General features: G+C 34.6%; 1 long non-coding RNA gene and 1 pseudogene across 3 annotated transcripts in view; both read left to right on the forward strand.

Moving 5' to 3' along the window:
• The window catches only part of LOC112655343 (uncharacterized), a 211118-nt gene that overhangs the window by 174371 nt on the left and 12054 nt on the right, over positions 1-24693 (forward strand). For all 3 annotated transcript variants that reach the window (XR_007412931.1, XR_007412930.1, XR_007412932.1), the window contains 3 exons: positions 16871-16950; positions 18436-18473; positions 18576-18639. This is a non-coding gene — a long non-coding RNA (uncharacterized LOC112655343). The remainder of the gene's footprint in view (positions 1-16870; positions 16951-18435; positions 18474-18575; positions 18640-24693) is intronic.
• Positions 20980-21105, forward strand: LOC112655715 (U4 spliceosomal RNA; annotated as a pseudogene).

Here is a 24693-nt window from a genome sequence, read left to right on the forward strand (position 1 = left end):
AGTCACTCATGTCATATAGTGTTAGATTTCTCTGTTCACATTTATTATTTTGTTGAATGTTAACTGAGGCCTACCATGTGTAAATCAATAGGTTGAGTGCTAGAAATAGATAGTACAGAAAAGATTCAGCTGCAAAGCTTATCAACTCTGCTTGGGTATGTCAGGGATAGCTCTAGAGAACAGGAAATCCTTGGGCCGAATCTTACAAAGTGAGGTATTTTCAAATAAATGAAGGGGAATAAGTTTCCAGGGAAAGGGAAATGTGTGTTAAAAGAGATAAAACATGAGTATGGTGCATTTGGGGAACTGTGAATATATCAGAATGATAAGAGTGTAAGTTGTATATTTGTAAGGAAATAGCTAGGACCAAAGATTGATAGCAGTCAAGAGACAGATTAGAGATTGCCTTATATGAAATGATAAGAAATTTAGATTTTATGGTTTATGCAATATGGAACTATTCAAGGCTTTAAAGGAAGGAAGTAATGTGACATTTTGTGTTTTAAAAAAGATGATTTTGTAATAATGTGAAGGATGTAGTGAAGGAAAAAGGTGGGACAGATAAAAACTAGTTCAATAATCCAGAAGAGAGATGATGACTGGACCATGCTTAGTGTAGAGAAGGTGGCAGGGAAGGGGAGCACATATACAGAATTAAGGAGGTGTACTTAAGGTTTGGTATAATAGGAAAGATGGAAAGGCAGGAGAAATTTGACTACTATACTAAATGACTGAATGGATAGAGGAGATATTAATGAGGATAACATAGCAGGAGAAGCAACATTTTTGCAAGGTTTTCTTTTGCTTGTCTTTATTTCTCATTCTTCTCTTTTACATGGTTTGCAAAGATAGGTAGTATTGGTGCCTTGCATCCCTGAACATATGTATATTGTTTCTTCTTTGGAGAAATAGAATCTATTTATTCCTCTCTTGCCCTAATTAGCCTCATGACCTACTTTGAGCTATAGACTGTGGCAGACGTGATAATATATTTAGGAAGCCCAATTGCTTCCACTTTTGCTCTCTTGGTGCCCTCAGCCATCATGTAAGTTGTTCAACTACTATGATGGAGAAAAATGCATAGAGAATCTAAAAGTAAGGGGTGGGGGAAGAATAACTGCTAGACATTCCAGCCACCCCAACAGAGACAGGAAACAGGTGAATGAATAGAACCTTCCTGGATACCCCAAGTCAAATCTCCCCCAGTCAACATCACATGGAACAGACAAATTATCCAGACTGAGTCTCACTGATAATACAGATTTATGAGTGAATAAATTATGTTTTAAGCTATTTAATTTGGGGATAATTTTTTATATATTTCAATTAATAACAAGTAGTGCCTTTATTTCCCTCACTCTCTCTTACTGAGATAAAATGATAGAGGTGGAAACAGAGGAAAACATTGTGATAACTGGGTTTTGTAGAACCTGATTTCCAAAAGGAGACCAATAGTTTCTATTCTTTCTCTTCAAACAAATTTCAGTGCTGCAAATTTCCTCCTATAATCTCTAAAGCAGACTATAAAGATACCATAAAACAGCATCTATATGAGAAACTCATAAGTAGCAAACCTTCAATGTTCAGGAGAAAACCTGAATTTGTAATATGTGGATTTTCATGAAATATGGGAATAACTCACAATATCTATGAATAATATCTTTTATGTATTCAAATAAAAGTTCATTACTAATACCTATCTCTAGAGAGAAAACTATAAACTATAGGACCAATGGAAAGAGTTACAGAGTTAAGGACAAGAAGTAGAATTTTTTCATCTTAGGTATGCTATTTTTCATCCTTTAAATATTCATTACAACTATAGAAATGCAAATTATGAAGTTGACTTTTCTTACAAGTGTACAACTGGTAAATGACCTCTAATATCTTTAAAATTACATATGAATTTTTTAGATGTTAATGTTACTAATTGTGTTTTTGGTTTTTAATTTTTTTTAATTTTATTTATTTATTCTAGTAATTATTTTTAAAATCAAGAAGATTTCATGAAATACATCTTTGGGTTAATTTATAATTTAAATATTTTATTTGTAATATCCTACTCACTGCTAGTAATCAAATAGCTTTAGTGTGGGGATTATTCTTTGACTATAAACCCAGTTCATTAAATATTACATCATTTGCTCAAAAGAAAATACATTTGAAAGAGCATACATTTTCATCATGGAGCAAAAAGTCAAGAGCTATTAGAATCTGCCTGAGGAACCTTAAAAAAATTATTCTCACACCCACCAGTAGCAGAGATGGGCATTTATTAGTAAAACATCCATAGGTGTGCTGCACAGCCCCACAGCCAGTTTGGGAGGTGTTGTAATAAAAGGTGATCAAAGACAAGTACACTTTTTCCTTTTTAAATTAATCATGTTATTTTTTTCCCCATTATGTTATTATCTGGATACATGTTAAGCATGTTAGCCCTTCTCAAGTCTCCCATCATCTGATTAACAACAATCTGTCCAAATTCATCCTCAACTCCAAATGCCTGTCAGCTTTCGTTAATAGCTTCCTATAGTCTTCTACCAATTCCAAGGAACTTATTCTACTTCATTTCCAAGAACTCGTTCATTATATCCTATCCCTTCTTTTTCAATATAGCCACCATAATTTTTTTAATGTTTTCCTTAACACAATATTAACCTTTCCATTTTATTAATTTCTAAGTCCTTGCTTTTGCCCATAGTAAAATTATTTGCAGGACAAAATAATCAGTCCAATGATCTAAGTCTTTGCTACTTTTCTGGCCAGTGGGACTCAGTATAGTATTTCTACAAAGCAGAAATTCAGTTTTCGAGTTTGAATGAATGATCAGGGAAGAAGTTTGTTATGACAATATACGTGGTTCTCTGAGCCTTTGTATGTGTGACATCAGGTGTGAGTCTGAACTGTCAGGCTTAATAGTAGGACCAACCCTGTGGTCTCTAAGAACACTTCCAGTTCTAATGTTTTATGGCTGATAATTTCTGAGATTTTCTGCTGAACTTCATCTGTATGCTCTCTAGCATCAAGTTGTATTGATACATTGCTATAATAAATCTTTATTAAATCTCTTAAATGGCAGGCATATTTTTGTGATATTAGAAAGAAATATGAATGAAAAAAGCTCCTTTTCTCAGGAAGTTTGTATTTTAGTAGACAGATCATTGGGGGCAGAGATAGACAATAAACTAAGCAACCAAATAAGTAATCTTACCAATTACCAGTTGGTTAAAGAAGACATAGTGGTACATACTTCATTTTGACCAAGTTCTGAGTGATAAAATGTTAGCTCTGCAAAGACTGGGTAAATAACATTCCAGACACCATAAAGATTCTAAGGAGCTTTTAGTGTAATAGAAAGAACACTGTGGAATCAGATGTATCTTCAGGGAGAGGGAGACAGGCACTAGAGAAAGTCAAGCTAAGCATAAACCAGATCATCACATGTAGTTTTAAAGTGACAGAAAAAGACTATATTTATTTTAAATATGACAAAGAGGAGAGTGGCATTACTCAAAAAGTTCACTTTTAATAATAATCATTTCTATGCCAGTACTTTTTGTTCCCCTTAAATATCAATAGCAGGAATTGCTTTTAGGCAAATATTTAAGACCTGTATTATCTTATCACACAGAATAATTTCAGTCCAGATGTCTGTCATCTATAGTATATTATTAACATTGTTTCTAGGATTCATAAATTGAAGGAAGGGAGGGGATGTTTAATTATATTTTCTTACAGATTTGAATCAAAATACAAATGATTTAAATTTTAAATGATAACATTTTTCAACTTCAAGCCACTAAAAATAGTGGCTATGTAATTTTTGTAGGATAAACCAAAGAGTTAGTTACCTTTCAGAGTGCTGTTTTATTCTACCTCCTGAAAACCTTTCCTATATCTGTACTGACTCTCAGATACAAAGGATTATATAACATTTTTTCTCAATTCCTTTTCAATTCATATAATGACTTATGTAATAACTGAGAATATTTTTATTTTATTTTATAATAGCTAAATGTCAGTTTGATATTACTTCTCATGCCCTTGGAAAACATAAATTGGATTTACACACAATACATACCCAGAGTATAGGAGTAACTGTTACTAGAAATCCTCTGAAATATTTACCAAGTCTGTTTTTAGTGTTCCACTATAGGGATTGTTAACATTTGGTTAGGCAATTATTACTCACTTATCTTGCTTGACTAAACGTTTTGTCTTTTCATTGCCTATATCCTTTGTGTCCATAAGTTGGGTAGCTTCTCTGTCTCCTCCCCCCAAATTTATCAATGCTTTGACAATATTTGAGAAAAAAACAATGTATAAGTTTTTATCTGCTTTTTTAAATTAAGTTTTTTATTTTAATTCCAGTGTAGTTAACCTACAGTGTTATACTGGTTTCAGGTGTATAATATAGTGACTCAACAACTCTATACATCATTACTCAGTGCTTGTCATAAGTGTACTCTTAATTCCTTTCTCTTTCACTCACCTCCCTCTGATATGCTTTATTTTAAAAAAATACCCTGAGGTAAAGTTATTATTTATTTTTCAACAAGAACTTTTTTACTTGAAACATACTTCAAAATACATGATTTTAAAAGATATATATAAAATGTTCCATCCAAGAAAAAAAGAACACACAGTTTCTTCAAGTACACACAGAAGAATCCCCTGGTTAACTGACAATACAAAGTGACATAACAAATATTCCAATTTAAGAAGACTGAAATCATATCAAGTATATTTTCCAACTACAATAGTACAAAACTAAAGATCAACAATGAAACAAAATTAGAAAAAAAGAGAAAAAAAAAGCTGGAAAATCTACAATGTATATATTGAATATTTAATATGCAAATATTAAGACACTACTGTACAGGCAATGAGCCAAATAAGAAATTCAATAGCAAATCAGAATATGTCTCAAAACAAAAGAAAAAGAAAATACAATATTCCAAAACCTATGGAATGCAGCAAACACAGGTGTTAGATGAAATATATACTATCAATGCTTGTATTAACTTAAAAAAATTCATTTTCTTTATAGATTTTATTTATCTATTTGAGAGAGAGAGTGAAAGAGTCTGAGTGGGAGGAGCAGAGCCAGAAGCAGGCTCCCTGTAGAGCAGGGAGCCCAACATGAGGCTTGATCCCAGGACCTCAGAATCATGACCTGAGCTGAAGACAAATGCCCAACAGACTGAGCCACCCAGGCACCCCAGTAGAAAAAAGTTCAAATAAATAGCTTAAGATTATACCACAAAGAACTAGAAAAAGAAGAAACTTAGCTGAAATTTAGCAGAAAAAGGAAATACCAAAGAAAAATCAGAAATAAATAAAATGAGGCCAGAATAAATAAAAACATAACTTTGAAAGTAATCACCAGTTTTTCCAAAATAAATAAATAAAATTGGCAATTCTTTAATTTTAAGAAAAAGAAAAGAGAGAAGACTCATAAACCAAAATGATAAATAGAAGAGAAAAACAGTAAAACAAATAACCACAGAAATACATAATGTGATAACAGATTACAATAATTATATAGTAACACATCATATAATGAAAGAAGGAACCTAAAGACTCACAATTAACCACAATCAAATCATGAATCTTAAATCCAAGAAACAGGAAATTTTCTTAAACCAATAACAAGAATGAAAGTTGAATTAGAAATCAAAAATCTCCCTGCACAGAAAAGCCCAAGACCACATGGTTTCATTGTTAAATTCTACCACACATTTTAAAAAAATAATTAATGATAACCTTTGTCAAAATCTTACAAATAATAGAAAGGAATGGGAAAATTCAACATCATTTCATGAGGCCAGTATTACACAATAGACATCCTCCAAGAAGAGTGAACAATCTCCCCACTGTCTGCCCCAGCTCACCACTTCCATACTGTCTGCCCGTGCGCTGCTTGTCTGCCCTGTCTCCAGGAGCAGGGCAGTGCTCTCCTGGCTCCACCACAGCCAAGGTTACCAACCATCAAAACTCTAAGCTTTAAGCCCTACTGGTTGCAAGAACCCATGAAATTCAGCCCCTCTCATTTTCCAAGTCAATGCCTTTTGGGAAATGTTCTCCTTGTGCGTTCCCTTGTGTGATCCTTTCTCTCTCACCCTGCTCCATGACCATGGCTGCCTCCCCTCCACAGCACTTGCAATCCATTTCTCCCTTAAACCATATCTTCACGGTTCCTACTTCCTTCTTTTTTTTAAAAAAGATTTTATTTAGTCATTCATGAGAGACACACACAGAGAGAGAGAGAGACAGAGAGAGAGAGAAAGAAACAGAGAGAGACACACACAGGCAGAGGGAGAAGCAGGCTCCATGCAGGGAGCCCGATGTGGGACTCCATCCCTGGACTCCAGGATCACGCCCTGGGCTGAAGGCAGGTGCTTAAACCACTGAGCCCTCAGGCTGCCCTTCCTACTTCTTTCTATCCCTTTAGTTGTGGAGCTTGTTCTGTCACTCTTCAGGCCAATTTCTGGGGTGTTCAGGATGATATGATAGTTATCTAGTTTTGTACATGGGACGAGATGAGCCCAGCATCCTCCACTCCACTGCCATCTTTGACGCCTCTCATGTTTCATCTGCTTTAAGATATTACCAAATTCTATCTGTTGCATTTAATCCTATAAAACCAAAACTACTTGCAGATGATAAGTGTCTGTGTGGTAGTTTTGGGAATCAGCATGCAATAGTTTATCCTGAGGATTTTTGGAGTTTTTAGCAAATTGACCAAGATGGATTGATAACCTATTGAGTTAAAGATACATGTCAGGTGTTGAAGGGAGGGTAATGGGTTAATAGTTATTTAAATGTTTAAGTCATAGCTGTGCCCTCAGCTTTGTAGTATCATTGAAAAGATGAGAAAAGCCTGACAGAAAATATGGGAGACAAGGCACAGGATGGAATGGGAATTCAGAGACCTACCTTTGAATCCCAAGTCACTAAAACTCTCATACCCTGTAGCTATAAAAACCAACCAGTCAAATTAATTAATGCTTAACATCCTTCCCAGGTTTAATATTCTAAGGACTTCCCAAGAAAGGTAATTCAAAGATGCTGGCATTAACTTCAGCTTTGGCAGTCTGACATATCTGAAAACACCAACTGATTCCAGCAGCATGACTGAATTACAGACCAGACATTACACATTGCCATTTCTAACCTAGGTGATAAATGATAAAATACATACTGAACACACAACTTCAGGATATTGGGCCTGCTGGGGAAGAGGGGGCGGGGGGGACTTCCAGAATGGCAACATAAGGAATTCTATGGACTCACTGTCCAGGAAATAGCCATAATTGGTAAAAATTGTTTTGTATTTAAAGTAAAGTCCCTGGAAATGTTTCTGAGGATATACATCAAAGGAAGAAACATGTATTCAAGAAAACCTGTAATTCAGTAAGAAGACTGAGAGTCAGTGGTACCTGTTCCCTCCTTAATCTGTCCTCAACTTACCATAATAACAGAAGCTCTAATTTAGCCAGGTATAGCCAAGAAAAACAGTTCCCCTTTCTGTCAACCTCCAGGAAGGGATAGACTATTTCATTAGTAAAGATAGTCTGCTAACATTTTTCACTCCTCATCCCCAGCTCCAAGGTGCAGAGTTTAAATTCCTGGCCACAATGGCCAAGAAATTGAAAGCTCCCTTCTTTCACCCATTCCCCATTTGTAGGTCAGAAGTCAATCCCAGCAGAGGCAGGCAAAGATTTTTGAGAGTTTCACTGCCCTTACCCCTGCTCACTCAGACAGCAGAGGTTCCATATTGGGAGAAGCAAGCCAATGAAACCAGAGGATACTGTCCCATCCCAGTGCTCTGGTCATATACCAGTATCACTCTAAGGATAGCAAACCACTGTCCCCATACCCAGTGCCAGTGCAGGAGCTCACACACTCTGATCAAGGAGAGGAGGCTGTGCATAAAAACAGAGGTCTGAAGGTCTCCCCAGGACCCAACATTATTTGAAACGAAAAGTGGGAGATTTCAAACCTAAGTGTGCTCTTAGCAGCAATGGCCATTTTGGTGATATGCAATTAACAGCAACGAGCTCAACCAAAGTTCAGCAAATTTACCAGAGAGAATAGAAGAAAGAGATAAGAACAGCCATCCTGGGCAGTAATTAGGTCATTATGTCATGAATGGGATCAGTGCCCTTATTAGGGAGACACAAGAGAGATGATGTTTCTCTGCTATGTATGGATACCACAAGAAGGTGGCCATGGGTAAACCAGGAAGAGAACTCTATGAGCTAGTGCTCTGATCTTTGACTCTCAGCCTCCAGAACTATGATAAATAAATATTTATTGTTTAAGCCACCCAGTCTATGACATTCTGTTAACACAGCCCAAATGGACTAAAACGCAGAGGCTTCCATGAGTTTTATTGTAATCACAAACTGATGAATTTCCTTATCCAGCCCTTCTTAGGAAAGAAAACGCTATAAAGACCAGGTAGACAGAGGCTGAGTGATAGTGGGTGTAGATGATGATGAGGAATCAGGACATGCGAAAAGGAAGAAGTAGAGATTTAAAACAAATTCACTGAAGGATGTGTATATGCTTACGTGTAGATGGGGAGAATTGCAGTTCATAGCTAAAGGAAAAATTCTCAGATAACCACTACCAATGCATTAATACCATTCTAGACAGTAATTAAAAAGAAACTTGTTTGACAAAAATGATATTAAGTGAATCAAATGAAAGAAACACACATTAATACTCAGAAAATATATAGTCAATAGATTTTCTTAAATGTTGCCAGTCTATCCCAGATATTTCCTGTATGAACTCATTCAAATTACAGGTGACCTTATAAGTAGTTCCTGGAAAAGCTGCATGGTATATCAATTTTTCTGGGTATATTTTGAGAGTATAGAGAAGTGTTTTATTACTGTTGTGATATGGATATTATGGACATATATTCCACCTTACGTGGTCATCAATGATGATTTAGGAAACATAATTTTGCATTTTTGGGCCCCAGTTTCTTTTTCAGCCAATAAAAAACCTCTACATTTCTAACTCCTAGTTTACTCCAATGGACTTTTTGTTCATAACAGGCTTTTCCAACTCCTCCCTTTCCTCTATAAAAAGAATATTCCTCTCCGTTGTTCTCCAGTCTTGCCCATAGCTTTGCCATAGCTTGCATATCCTGAATTGCAATTCTCTGCTATTCCTGAATAAACCCATTTTTGATAGTAAAATAAGATATTTAAGATATAGAGCCTGGCTTTAGGGGTTGGAGGGTATATTATAATATAGATTTCTTTAGGCTTTTGTGTGGACATAGGTTGTCTCTATGGGCTACTGCAAAGAAGGATATGTTAGTGTTCTACCAAACAATGACACTCATTAAGCAGGATTCCTTTGGCTTAAAGCAATAATTTTAATTAGCATAAGCTTATGCAAATATCAGTTTGTAAAAATGACTTCTGAATTGCAGTAAGGAACTAAAAATGTCCTCAGTTACCCATATCTGAAGTGGTATCATTAAGTAGCAATTCAAAATAGAGAGAAAATAAAAGAACTCAATTGTGTCATTAGCTTCAACATATTTCTTTGACATTAACATATTTTGATATAGCAACTCCTAGTTCCCTCTACTCTGCTATTTGTCCTATAGTATCTTAGAAATAACAAAAGTTGTAAGCAAAATAAAATTAAACTATGTTTCCAAGAATCACTAAAGATTAAAGATTAAAGAGTTCTAGTCAGCTACTTAAAATATAAAATGGCTCTAAGATAACAGACACAACTAAAAACGCAGAGTCTAGGAAAAGCATTTCAGGAAATGTGGCAGTTTAATGTAATTATTATAGAAAAGAAACACAAAATTCTTCAGAATAATATTAAGAAATAAATGCTTAAATAAGAGAAAAAGCTTTTCAGCAGTAACAATATATAACAAATTTTAAAAAAGATTTCTGTAAACTATTAAACTGGTTTTAGTAAAATAAATGTGCATTTAAATGAGATATAATATATTCTTACTAAATATGCAAAATCCAATTCCTATGCTGGTGAGAACATATGAACTACGTACGTACTGTCATAAGAGTTTAGCAAGTGGCAATAAAAATTCTTATGACATTTTTGGAAAGTAAACTTGCTGTGCATTTCAAAAGCCATGAAACAGATCATATGTTTTGCCTAGAAGTTCATTAGAATTGTGTCAAAGTAATAATCAAAGAAATTTAAAGTTACTGTTAGGGGCGCCTGGGTGGCTCAGTCCCATGAGCATCTGACTCTTGGTTTCAGCTCCGGTCATGATCTAAAGGTCTTGAGGTTGAGCCCCTGGTTCCACGTTCAGCAGGGAGTCTTTTTGAAATTTTTTCCCTCTGCCCCTCCCCCTGCTCATGCTCTCTCTTTCTCTCTCTCTCTCTCTCTCTCAAATAAATAAATAAGATCTTTTTAAAGAAATGTAGTATAAAAGATAATTATTTATATAACACAATTTAAAACATGCATATGTTATATCCAGTAAAGAAGCCACAAGTAAACATATGAGCATTCTATTTGTTACTGTGCTATTCACATAGACTTAAAATAGTTATTCATATAGATAAGGTCTGGGAGGGAACTAACACAAAAATGCAAACAATGGTTATGTTGGGGGTGTGGCATCATTCAAGATCCTCTGTTCCTAGTATCCAAGTTCTCTTTAATCTTGTTACATATTTATAAATTGATAGGGTTTACATACACAAGCATAAGAAGCAAGTAGAGGATCCAGGTGTGCATTCATTGTATTCACTTGCTATATAAGATAAGAAGCAATGGTAAAGGGTATGAGAAGAAGAGAATGAACACATTTCTTAAAACTTTATAGAGCTGTCAAACTGGTCAGAAATCATTTGCTAAAATGTAGTATGAGTCCTTTCTTGGTTTCTTTTTTATTGTTTCTATCATCTACGGATTTGGCATAACAAAATTATGATGATTCACTGTTATGCTGTAGAGAGCTTTATAATGTATATGGAAAAATCTTAATAATGTTTGGAGCTTAGGGGTCTGTGAGAAACCATGGGAAATTGCTTCTGAGACCATAGTGAAAAGTGAACCTCATTTAGAGAGACTGAGCAGAGGATACTATGGATAAAAGCAACTGAAATCCAGAATTTAGAATGACAGGTCATCATAGAAGTTAAAAAATGCATTTAGCTCATCCAGATGTGCTATATTCACTCAATTTTGAGGGACTGTTAGTAAGCAAAGCACATATTGCGTTACGCTTCTTGGTGTTTTCATTATTTGTCTAGGGGACCAAGTAGAAATTTTCTCTTGAAAGAGAAACTGTGTTAAACACTTATAAAAATAAACCAAGTTAAGTCTTATCTCTGCCAGGTGGAAGTCAGTATTAATATCTAACAGGAGATGAAGCTCAGAGAGGCAGTTATATCCTTCACTGGATGGATAGAAAACCAACTTTATAGCCTGTCAAGGCATATTGTATCAGTGCAAATGAGGTCCTACCTCTGGGTAGAAGTATTTTTACATTAAAGTCCAAAAAAGCCAGTAGTCTCTCTTGAATAGGTTTGAATAATAATCATTAAGGTGCGCAAATATAAGAGGAAAAAGGACTTAGTTTAATTTTTTATTAGGTCTTTCTTAATTGCATATCTCACATGTATCCAGTCTTCTGGCCCAGAGTGGAAATTAATAATTTTATGAAGTGAGATGGGGATTCCATAATTTGCAAACAAAACTGGTGTTGGGCAGTCAATATCAGACGATTTTGTCTTTTCACTTCCTGGAAAGATCAACAGTGAAAATCTTTCAGAGACTCATTTTATAAATACATAAATGGGAACAGACAGGTTAAATGACTTATTCAAGTTTACATGTCTAATTATGGTAGAAGAGGACTAGAAACTCATAGTTTTTCTCTCAAGTAGACTTTGAAAACACTTGTATAAACTAAAAAGACTACGTTTATGTAGGACTTATAGATTCAGTAATAAATGGTTACCTCTTGCTTGAGGGATTTAGTGGAGTAGAGAGAGTATTGTCATTGACTGCTAACTGGCTTTAAGATAAAAAATAAGAAAAATCACTTCTCTGAATTGCCAACAGTGGACCTTAAAGCTACAAGCAGCCATATTCGTTATGTTAATAGCTGAGTGAAAGAAAGAGCAAACTTTCTGTATCTATGGGCAGCTATTAGCTACCGTGAAGAGTAAAATAAATCCAGAAATCATCCCAACAATTGTTAGACATTAAAGAGAAAACATGATCCTCCTACATATAGGCCCTCCTTATCATTATATTTGTGTTCAATGACTTCTTTGCAATGGACAGATATTTGACAAATATTCACCAAGAATTTTCTGTGTGTCAGGTTAAGTGCAATAAATAATACTAAATGTGAGCAATGCACAGTTCTTCACCTTAAAATTACAGCTTTTATGTGAATATTTGTAAATATGTGAAAGGGAGAAGCACAATTGATGGATGAGGAAAAATATATCCGTTTGTGGAAAGCACTGAGTTATAAAAAATTGTGAGAACAAGATGAAAACAAATGAAATTGACTGAGAAGGGAAAACCAAAGAGTAAGGACATAAAAGCAGGTGAACCCAATTTGTCAATTATAAGGCCCACTTCAGCTACGATATAGTCTAAAAGAAACATTGCTGCCCATTGCTTAAGAGACAGCCCTACAATGGTTGTTCAAATCATTTCATCTTAATGCCGTTTACTGACTCAGAGTTGCTAAGCAGTTATTCCATAATATAGCCAACTAAGTATTATGGGAACTAGTTGAAAAGAATGAACTGAGACTACCTTATTCTCTCTATGGAATTATATTGGGCAAACCAGAAAAAAATAAGAAATCAAGAAGAGTAGCTAAAAATTCCAGAGAGAGGACAATGGATAGAAGTGGGTCTAAGAATTACCAGAGTAACCCAGAGGCATAAGGAGACAGGCACTATGGAGTGGATATACAACACAAAGAGTAGATGAAACAATAAATCAGTAGACTATGAGATGAAAATGGAATCATCAAGCAGAAAATATGAGAAATGCCATAAGAAAGAGTTCCCGTAGTTAGGATGTGGTTACTCCCTACAGCTTGCTCCTCCCTCCCTCCCTCCCTTCCTTCCTTCCTTCCTTCCTTCCTTCCTTCCTTCCTTCCTTCCTTCCTTCCTTCCTTCCTTTCCTCCTTCCCTCCTTCTCATCTCCCTCCCTGCCTCCTTTCTTCCTCCTTTCCCACTTCCCTCCTTCTTTCCCTCCTTCCCCCCTCCTCCTTCCCTCCTTCCTTTTTTCTCTAATTGAGGAAAAAAGCACATGACAGTAAATTTATCATCTTAACCATTTTTAAATGTACAATTCAGTAATGTTAAGTATTTCACATTATTTGCAACATATCTCTAGCACTTCTTCATCTTGCAAAACTGAAACTCTGTACTCATTAAACACTAATTCTCCCTCCCTTTGCCCAGCTCTTGGCAACACTCTTTCCACTTTCCATTTCTATGATTTTGTCTATTCTAGATACTTTATATGAGTGAAATCATAGAACATTTGTCCTTTTGTGTCCCTACAGATTTCTTGAGTTGTGTGGTTTTCCAGTCTGACTCAATTTGGGTCTAAATGGCTCATTGTAACAGGTAGGAAAACAAATAGCCGTCCTTGAAAAATAAAACAATATAAAAAACCAAGTAGTCCTGAGCAAGATTTTCCTATTCCATCTAGAAAATAATTGAACCATGCACTTTGAAATGCTGATTTATTCAACAAAATAATATTTTGGGGAAGTACATGAGCCCAAATGATGGATTAGGCATTGGAGTTTAAGTGAGATTGAAATAAATACATCCCACTTTTTCTTTGTGCCAGGAAAAAAAAAACTTTTTAAAATACTTTATTGATTTTAAAGTAAGCTTAATGTATTTTAACTGAGCTTAGAGACTTGAGGGAGAATGCAACTAATGATGGATTTTTTAATAATGTTTTCATAAAACATTAAAACAGGTCTTAGTTCCACTCATCTTTCACAATGACAATACTCCTTGCTAGATTAATCTTAAAATAAACTTGATGTATTTTAATCCTGTGTGAAGGTTTCAAATATGTGTTACACTGTATTTTAGTAAAATGTATAAATGATGACCTCGGTAAGCAATACTGTATAATACAAAGATACTGCTGAGCTCACTGGCCATAATAGAACTGAAGTTATCAACTACCCTGCAAGCTTTGAAAGAGTCCTCCTTTTCATCATGCTAAACACATTTTTAAAAAATTTCCTCTGCTTTGGCAAAAGTAGACTATTTCACACACTGTGAGAATTTGTAATTAGAGTTTACTTAGAAAGCATATTAAGTGTTATTAGAGAGCTTTTGTGCAAGTGCTAATGAACATACTGTATTTAACCATCATCAGACAGATCAAACACAAGAGACTAATGTTCTAAAGTAAGCAACTTTCAATAATGAGAATGTGCTAGTAATTATAGTGTTGTCATTGTAAGGAGGAGACTTACTCCATGCCATTTATATTAAACTAATTTTTTTAAAGCCTCTTACTAGTGATATAGTTGGATGATGTCTATTAAAGTAAGCTCCTAAGAGGTGACCTTTGGGGAAATTGTATGGGTTGTTATAAGAGAAAAATGAGTTTGAAAAGAAAAAAAATATTATCTGATTACATGAAAGACTTTTCACAAATAATTGACAACTAAATATTTGGAAGGTTTTACCTCTGGTCTTTTCAGGATCATTGTGAACCTATTCAAGTAAGTGACCTTGATCTGGGACTGTTGGACCAGATGACAAGGGGAGGAGGTAGCTAACTTCAAGTGATGTAGGAGATCAGGATGTACATAAAATGGATGGTATAAACCAATGATGTATGGGATGTAGGAAAAGGTGAGGAATGGAAATGATGCAACACTCCCTTTGGGACATTAATTCCTCTCCTGGGAATCAAGGTCAAAGGGATAAGCTTCTTTGTAAGCAAAGGAATAAGCAGTACACATATTCCTATGATCAACTGGGTCAGGGAAAGCTTCCTTCAGACCTAGAAACCAAGTTCCTCTCAATTCACTGATTGTTCCCTATTACTCGGTATTTCTCCAAGACGTGAGAGCAATTAAAATGTCCTTAAAAACTCATAGATGAATATTGCACTCAGTCCTCTAAATATTGTGGCTCATATCAGATTGTCATGACAGAAAGAAGAGATATATTTGTGCAATGGCTCAGAAAACTTAAACATAATAGAAAATAGGTCAGTGAAAAGCTTCTTTAAATTTAAAATTATAAAAGTATAAAGAACTAATATAGTTATTCTAGGTTGAAGCAAGCCCATTTACTAAAAAAGCTTATTTAAGTGAATTCCGTATTGAAAAGAAATTGCCCAGGTAGGCTCAAAAATGAGAACTTAAAATATGTTTTAACTCAACACCAAAAAAAACCCACAAAAACCCCAAACCCAAATAATCCAAGTTGAAAATAGACAGAAGACCTGAATAGATATTTTGCCAAAAAAGACATATAGAAGGCCAATAGACACATGAAAAGATGTTCAACATCAGTAATTATCAGTGAAATGCAAATCAAAGGCACAATAAAGTATCAACTCACACCTGTCAGAATGGCTAGAATTAAAAACACAAGCAACAACAAGTACAAGTTGGTGAGGATGTGGAGAAAAAGCAACCCTCATGCAAACTAGTCCAGGCACTATGGAAAACAGTAGAGAGTTTTCTCAAAAAATAAAAAACAGATCTACCATATGATCCAATAATCTCACTACTGGGTATTTACCCAAAGAAAGTGAAAACACTAATTCAAAAAGACATTTGCACCCCTATGTTTACTGCAGCATTATTTACAATTGCTAAGATATGGAATCAACCAAAGTGTCCATTGATATAAAAATAAAGAACACATTATATATATATATATATATATATATATATATATATATATATATATAGAGAGAGAGAGAGAGAGAGAGAGAGAGAGAGAGAGAGAGAATGAGATCTTGCCATTTGCGGCAACGTGGATGGACCTAAAAAGTATTATGCTAAGTGAAATAAATCAGAGAGACACAAATATCATATGATTTCACTTAAACATGGAATTAAAAAACAAAACAAATGAATAAGCAAATAATAAACTAGAAACAGACTCACAAATACAGAGAGCAAACTGATGGTTGCCGGAGGGTATAGGAGGGGGATGGGCAAAATGAGTGAAAGTGAGTGGGAGGTCCAGGCTTCTAGCTACAGAATGAATAAATCACAGGGATAAAAAGTAGAGCATAGGGAATACAGTCAATGGTACTGTATAGGGCAGCCCAGTTGGCTCAGCGGTTTAGTATTGCCTTCAGCCCAGGGTGTGATCCTGGAGACCAGGGATCTAGTCCCATATCAGGCTCCCTGCATGGAGCCTGCCTCTCCCTCTGCCTGTGTCTCTGCCTCTGTGTGTGTGTGTGTTTCTCATGAATAAATAAATAAAAATCTTTTTAAAAAACGGTGCTGTATAATGGTACTGTACTCATAAGATGGTAGCTACACTTGTGCTGAGCATAGAATAAGGTATAGATTTGTGGAATCACTATGCTATACCCCTGAAACTAATGTAACATTGTGTGGCAATTATATAACTGCAAACTTCACAATAACATACTTGTAGAAAGAAATGGAAACTATAAGACAAAATTTTTTGAAGAACTAACAGAACCAAATAAAATTCGAGTAGAAACTAGTCCAATTCTATCATTTTATGCATAAAGAGGTTAAATCCTTTAGACGTAAAGCTAGTTTGTCCTAGATCATACCAAAGCGATCACAACTCAAATTTATCAAGTTATCTTTTTTAAAGAAAATTTGTTTATTTATTTTTAGGAATCTCTACACCCAGCATGGGACTTGAACTCACAACTCTGAGATCAAGAGTCATACGCTCATCTGACTGAGCTAGTCAGGTACCTCAAGGTATTTTTTTTTAAAAAACAAAAATGAGGAAGAAGAGTATGAAGGAAGGAAATACAGAGACATAATGTAATGTAGGAGCAAAGCAGGTAAGATCAAGACTAGGAATTTAATGAACTGGAAGGACCTGAAAAACACCAAAGATTCAGAAAATCGTGTTGAAGAAGTCAAGGCAAAATGTTACAGGCATTCTTAATTGAGGATGCTAGTAAGTCTTCCGGAAAATTGGCATCAGTACAAGAGACAATAGGGAGCAACACTGAAAATTCTCATTCTGGGAAGATACTCTTTTCTCTGGATAAAAGTGTAAGAAATGCAGCCCACAGATATTACTAACAGGAGACAGGCTCAGAGCCTCTGCATGAGTGCCAGTTCTGTCTGAGCAGGAGTAGAAGTGCATAGAATTCTTGAGTCTATAATCAATTAGAGAACTTAGTAAATCAAAACCCTCAAACTCTACCCATTATTTGTTACTAGGCTAGAAACAAAATACATTAAAGAAAATAATTAATCTTTTTTTTTCCTTTTACTCTGCTAGAAAAGAACATGAAATAGCCATACATGCTAATGTATGTTTACCAAAAATATGTGGAAATAAATTCCCTCTACCAATAAGAAACTAAAAAGCTTTTTTAGAAACACAGGGTAGCCAAGTATATATCATCATTTTCTTGATTTGTTGCATAATATAAGGCCAAAACTTTTAATTTTTGTATTGAATTTAAAAGGTATACTTTTCTATAAAGATCCTAAGAATCACCTGATTTAATTCTTAGCTATAAATTCTGTGATAAATTTCCAGGGTTTCAATTTTAAAAGGGCAATATCATACAATATAACTTTTATGTCTTAATTTTGGCATAATAAATACTACTGTAATGATTTCAGAAACACTTCTCGTCAATCTCCAGTCTCTGGAGTGGGTTATTATTAAAAGGCACCAACAGAGATATGACATAACATACTGATTCAAATGCCATTATTTCAGCATATACAATTGTTTGGCCAAGACTGAACTAAGTTTTACACACACACACACACACACACACACACACACACACCCATGCTCTTTCCCTCATTAAAGAAATAAGTATTACCCCAAGCAAGTTAATAGAATAAATCAATTTATAGGGAATGTCCACTTCCTTGTGGAATTCTAATATATAAATTATTTATAGGAAAATAAATATTCCATATGGAAATCTAATACCTAAGGCTAAAACCTCAACTTAATAATTTTTAAGTGGTTTAAGCAACTAAGAATCTTGGAAAAAAAAATTAGCTGTCTTAAATAATCTCATAATTCATTCCCTCAGTTAATATGGATTTGTTAGAGATTCTTATGGTTCCAAATTGATTCTTACCTTTAAAATAAAAAATAATTTAGAAATATTTTAGAGCTTTCAACTCAAGTATCATTTAAGTACAGAATACTTTAAGGCAATAAAGTATTTTGTTTTTGTTTTTGTTTTTTTCAGGATATCCTGGATGTGGACAAAAAGAATGCTACTATAAAGTTAGTAGAAACAGTTTGTGGCCATGTTTACTTTATGCCATAATGAATCAGTGTGGTTTTTGTGTGATTGCGATATTCTTACCTGATTATTTTTATCTACAGGTAAATTTCAAGCAGCTACGTTTTATGTCACAATTCAAAATTCTAATATCAGTAAGAGACAAATGTAAGTTATTCTGATATGAAATTATTTGCTTACATTCTCAAAATGTATTCAGCAATGGGGTTAAGATTGAAAAATACCCCAGAAGAAAGAAAAAAACACAATTTTGGGAGTTTAATGAGCCTAAAATTTCTAAAGCGTTCCTCAATTCAAGTATTTTGGCTACATTAAAAAAAATTTTCAGTGCACAAATATTTAGCCACAGTTATAGCTTAAGTGCTGCATGCTTTACAGAGCCAGAAAAACAAATTTAACTTTGATCAAGTATTTCAGCACCCAAGATAATTGACTTTCCTCAAAGGTAGAATTAGATAAAAGAATTATAGAGTGCCAACACATCAGCCTACTATCAGATGTTATAATTTATATGATCCACATTGATTCTGTTCTTTCTAGGAGCTAATGCAAATGCTTGCAGATTTAGCAAGAGGATTTTTAAAAAGCAAGTTTAAAATCTACAAAACATATATCTCCATGAAGTTTTATACCAGCAAATCCATGAGCAGTGAAGTGAAGAAAAGGCAGCCTGTATTTTATATATTTAATTTAACTCCTCCATTGCCCTTTAACATATAACATCCAGCCATAAAGTCTAATTTTCTTCTGTTTCAATAATTTTAACATGATAAAGAACAAAAAGTTAACAACTATTTATATTGCCTTAAGAATAAAAATCAATTTTCCTAGTCAAAGACAATATAAAACTAATTAATTGAAATATAATTCTTAAAAAACTTTCAGTATCAATAAGTGAGGTTTAAAAAAAGAGAAATCCTCTGCTCTCAAAACTGAAATAGATGAAACATTTTTAAGACAAATTCTATGTCCAAAAATTAAGTGAAAATATCTTGTGGCTTATTTAAGATTTAGAAAAGAAGGATGCAATCTAAACAGAGGTTGTGTATCCTAGTAAAGAAAAGATTCCCTAAAAAGTGAATAATTTTAAAAAATCATGGACTTCTGAATGCATGGTAGATGAAACATTCTGAAAGGTTCTTTCCCTTCACATGTGGAATTAGATCCTATGTGAAGCAGAATTTTATTACATATTATGGCTTGCAAGAAGTAAAGGAAATTATTAACTCTCCTTCCAAAAATGGTTAGGGAATGGTATCTGAGCAGAAAGCAAGTAATGACATGCAAATGTTAGGTGATTCTGAGGGAAGATATTTATATAATACATACTGTTATCCAAAGACTGAGCTGTAAGTCAGTGGCAAAATGGAAGAACTGTATTTAAAACTCTTCTTTTCCAGTAAAAGAAGAATTTGGGTCCCCCTTTAGGGAACCCAAAGGTCATTAAAATGGCCCCCACTTTAGTAGGAACACCATAGATCCTGGAAGAATTAAAATGATGAGAGCATCATTTAGGCTGCAGGAATTCTCATCAGTTCAAGGAACCAAATTTTCATTAACAATTAAAAAAAAAATAAGCAAACAAGGAAACAAGTCAATGTAAGATTCAGCAGGAAAAAAAAAAGCTGATTTAGGGTACAAACTGATATAGAATACAACCTATTTTGGTTTAAAATATGAAATAAATGAATTCAGGATAATTTAAAATATGAGAAGAAAACCAAAATTGACGGAGCAGCAAAGGTCTATAATAAATAACTGAAGATGTGTGAAAAATAATCCAACATATTTTTTAGAAGAAATATAATTTTTAGCATGAAAAACTAAATGGATAGGTTAAAAACACAGAAGTTAAGCTAAAACAGAACCAGTCAACCAGACCACAAGTAATTAATACCCAAAATGCATCAGAAAGTCCAGACAACATAAAATAGAAAAATAAATGTAAAATGTGTAGAATAAAATTCTAATCACCATCATGAAGTCTCAGAACATAATAGAGAAGCAATATATGAAAAGTTGTTGAATTTATTTGTTTGAAACTACTAAAGTGCATTTATCAAAGATAAACAGATATAAAATTACAGCATAATAAGCAAAATGAATGGGGAAAAAAATTCCAAAAAATATTCATTAAAACTGTAAAGCACCAAAAAACAAAAAACAAAAAACAAGCAACAACAACAAAAACTGTAAAGCACCAAAGACAAAGAGAAGCTCTAAATCTGAACCCAAAGTGGAAGAAGGATAAATAACAGAAAATCAGGTCACCAACAAAGCAATGACAGTGAAACTGACAACTGACTTCTCCACAGCAAAAAAAGAAACAAGTAGACAATGGAATCCAGTTTTCAAAGTTTTAGAGAAAGTCACTATCAACCTGGAATTTTGCATCTAGCAAAGTCATCTTTTAAAATAATGGTTGTCATTTTCAGATAAGTTAAATAATCATGGTACACGATGAAGCATAATATAGAGGGAAATTCAAGCTTTGTGCAGTGGCAATATTGCAGCCAATGAGGTTTATCTGAAGCACAATTATTGCTACAGAGGGAAATTCATAGCATTCAATTTGTACATTAAAAAAGCAAAGCCTGAAAATTAGTAAGTTAAAATTCTGGACTGAGATGTGAGGGAAAAATACAGAACACAGAAATCAAGAGTAAAGGCATCTTAAAGATATGAGCAAAGTTGAATTAAAAAATAAAGAGGTATAATGGAATTAACAAAGTTAAAAAGTGGCTATTTGAAAGACTAACAAAATTAGGGAAACAGTAGCAAAATTCATTAAGAATAAATGATAGATAAAATGAGAAAGGGCACATAACTAGAAATACACAATAATTAGAAAGGTAAGTTACCACCATGAAAAGCTTTCATACTTAAGTTCCAAAAATTAGATTCAATGTATGCATGCCTAGAAAAATTTTACTTACTCAAACTGAAGAAGAAATATAAAGGCAGAATACATATAAAGCCTGAAGAAATAGCTAGAAATATTTTCACAAAGGTAACATCTCATCCAGACAATTTTACAAGCAGTTTCTACTTTCAAGAAACAGATCATTTCAATTTACACATCATTTGTTTAATAGAAAGGGAGAAAATGGTCTAACTTGTTGCACAATGCCGGTGTAAACTTGATTTCAGAATCAGACAGGAACAGTAGGAATAAAGAAAATCACAGAGAATCCATAAATATAGATACAAAAATTCTAAACAAGTGTATGGCAAATGAAATCAAATTGTTTGAAGACGCAGAATGGCCTCCTTACTCTTCCTAATTCTCAAATTGGTATATACCTAATGTTAAATAAGAAATAGATTCTACAGATGTGATCTTAAGAATCTTGAGATGGGCATGCGTACTTTACGCACTCAGGCTGCAGAGCCACTCCAGGTGTCTGTGCCTAGGTCACTGGGGACACTTCTGCAGTGACAGCGGCCACCTGAGTCCCCGGAGCCACTGGAGCTCCAAGCACACGTGGACTCCAGACTAGCCCTGTGACTGCTCCATCGACCTCTGCATGCTACAACCTGGCTCCCTGCCCCCTCCAGAGATGCCCGTGCATTAGACACGGGGCCACCACCCCATAAGTGTGCCCCTGAGCAGATGCCAGAGGAAGCTCCTCAGCCACGAATTTCCCCACAAGAGAAAAGAGATGGGAAGGACCCCAAGAGCCTTTGCCTCCAACAAGCCCACCAGCACTTGATGCCACTGTAGACATCTGCAGCCTTGGCTGCTGAGGATCCATCCCTGCAATCTTCATTAGTTCTAACTTCAGCTTATAGGGCTGCACAGACACCAGGCAACTACAAACACCCCAGTCTGAGCCTCCTGCCCCATGCTGCCAGCACTCACACCCACCCACCAGTAGCTGAAGCCTTTTCCTTCCTGGCATTAGCAGGAAGAATGTTTCAGGTTATCTAATTTTTATGACATGGCTATGACTAAACCTGTTCATTTGTTCTTCGGTCCCACAGACATAGTTTCCACCACCCTGAAACTGTACACTGGAATTGTGTGTGATTACAGGCGCTATGTTGTTAATCTCATTTGATCTGACTCCGCTGTTGTCCTTCACCTGAGCGATCATCAGCATTCAAGGGCTTTGGACTTCTTTTTTCTTCTTGAAATACTCCTCTCTTTTCTTTCATTAAAATACTGCCTTCTGTGTTTCTTTTTCACTGGGACATCATTTTCAGTTTCTTTTGCCAACTTCACTTCCTTACTCTACATTCTTGCCCAAATTGATATCATTCATTTTTCACACTTTAATGTCATCCAAATGCAGGTAGCTACCAAACTTACATCCTCAATATATTTCTCTTCTATTTCCTACTGCATACCTCTTGACTCATTTGATATCTCAATTTCCACTCTAGAACCTCTTGTGGTTTTTTTTTTAAGATTTTATTTATTCGTGAGAGACACACAGAGAGAGGCAGAGACATACACAGAGGGAGAAGCAGGCTCCTCACAGGGAGCCCTATAGGGTACTCAATCCCAGGACCCCAACATCACACCCTGAGCCAAAAGCAGATGCTCAACCACTGAGGCACCCAGCCATCCCTACAACCGGTTTTGGTAATTCATTTCAGACTTCCCCTTCCCAGTAAACGATATTACCATCAGCATACATGATTAAACCAGAAATCTGAGGTTCATCTCCACTGATTGTGAGATATAAACTCATTATTTCATCTTTTGTGATATTAAAAGAAAGTTTTTGGAACTCTGTTATTGCATATTATCTTTAAAAGCAGCATTCATTGCACATAGATATGCACAGGGGAAAACATCACATGGAAAATTATTATTTTGGGAAATACATTATAAAAAATGTTTTGTTTTCTTTTTTAAATTTTATATAAACAACATAACTCTAATCAGAAAAACAGATTATTAGAAAAAACTCAAAATTTTTCTTGAAGCCAGAAATCCTAGGGATCATTCTTCTTTGATAACTTAACTAATTACATATAGATTGCCCAGCTCAATTTGTTTATTGCCTAGACATATATGGCAACCTGAGGGGAAACAAAAAAAAGCATTCACATTATCACATTTGCTTTGATATAAAACTTTGATATAATAAAAGTCTAATCCTAATTTTCAAGATTTTAGGTTAGTAGAAAGGGATTTCTTTCGAAAATCAGGATTCAGTTGTATATGTTATTAATTACATTCATGTGGTTATAGCATTAGGAAAATCACAAAACAGAATGACTTGCAAGATCAAATGCATTTTAAACTTTGCTCTATGCTTCAATTATATTCATTGAGAATTCATTCTCCATCTGATAGTGGTCTTGTGTTTATATTTATGCATGTTAGCTTTGAACAACCAATGTTGATTCTTTACATTGCTTGTAATAATTTTTTAATGGAAACCATTAGTTTGAATTATGAGCAATCTAGTATATATTTTGGAATGCATTGCTTCAAGTAACTGTTAATAATATAGTGAAACTTCATTTCAGATGCTGAAATATATGTTACATTAAAATTAAATGATATTGCAGACACTTGGATAAGCTTATTAATTACCAAGAAATTTGTATACTAAATATGTTTTTGATGGAATAATTCACTTAAAGTAGTGACCAATGTAGAGGAATGGAGCACACAGACATTGATGAAAAAACAGATATGAATTTGAAACCTACCACTTATTATCTGTGTAACCTTCAGCTGGTTACTTAACCTCTCTGAGCATATATATATGTGTGTGTGTATATATGTATATACAAATATACAACTTGAAAAATTCTTACTTTTTAGCATTTTGAGAATCAGAAAAAATATGTAAAATCCCTGTCTTATAGAATTTATACCTTCCTGACTACTTTTAACTTATTAACTGAAATGATACCATACATACAATTCTGATGCTCTACGCCACCTACCATATTACTAGATGAGACTGGATTGTTAGTCAGCCCTCATTGGGCATGTTGATATTTGCCTCTCTTGGTGGCTTCATGGCACTTGGGATGAAGATTGTGTTGGATATTTGAGAAAAGGAAAGAGAGTTACACGTGTAAACATTCAGCCCAGTATAGTCAAGAGGAAGCATATGTGTATTCAAAAGACTTTCTCTCTTTCACCAATATCCAGACAATAAACTTCGTCTCTGCTCATAAGGATAATAGCAAGTCATGCCCATTAGAGCAACCTGACTTGACTTTGTCAGTTTC

This window comes from Canis lupus, chromosome 9 (assembly GCF_003254725.2).
Source record: "Canis lupus dingo isolate Sandy chromosome 9, ASM325472v2, whole genome shotgun sequence".
Taxonomy (NCBI): Eukaryota; Metazoa; Chordata; class Mammalia; order Carnivora; family Canidae; genus Canis; species Canis lupus.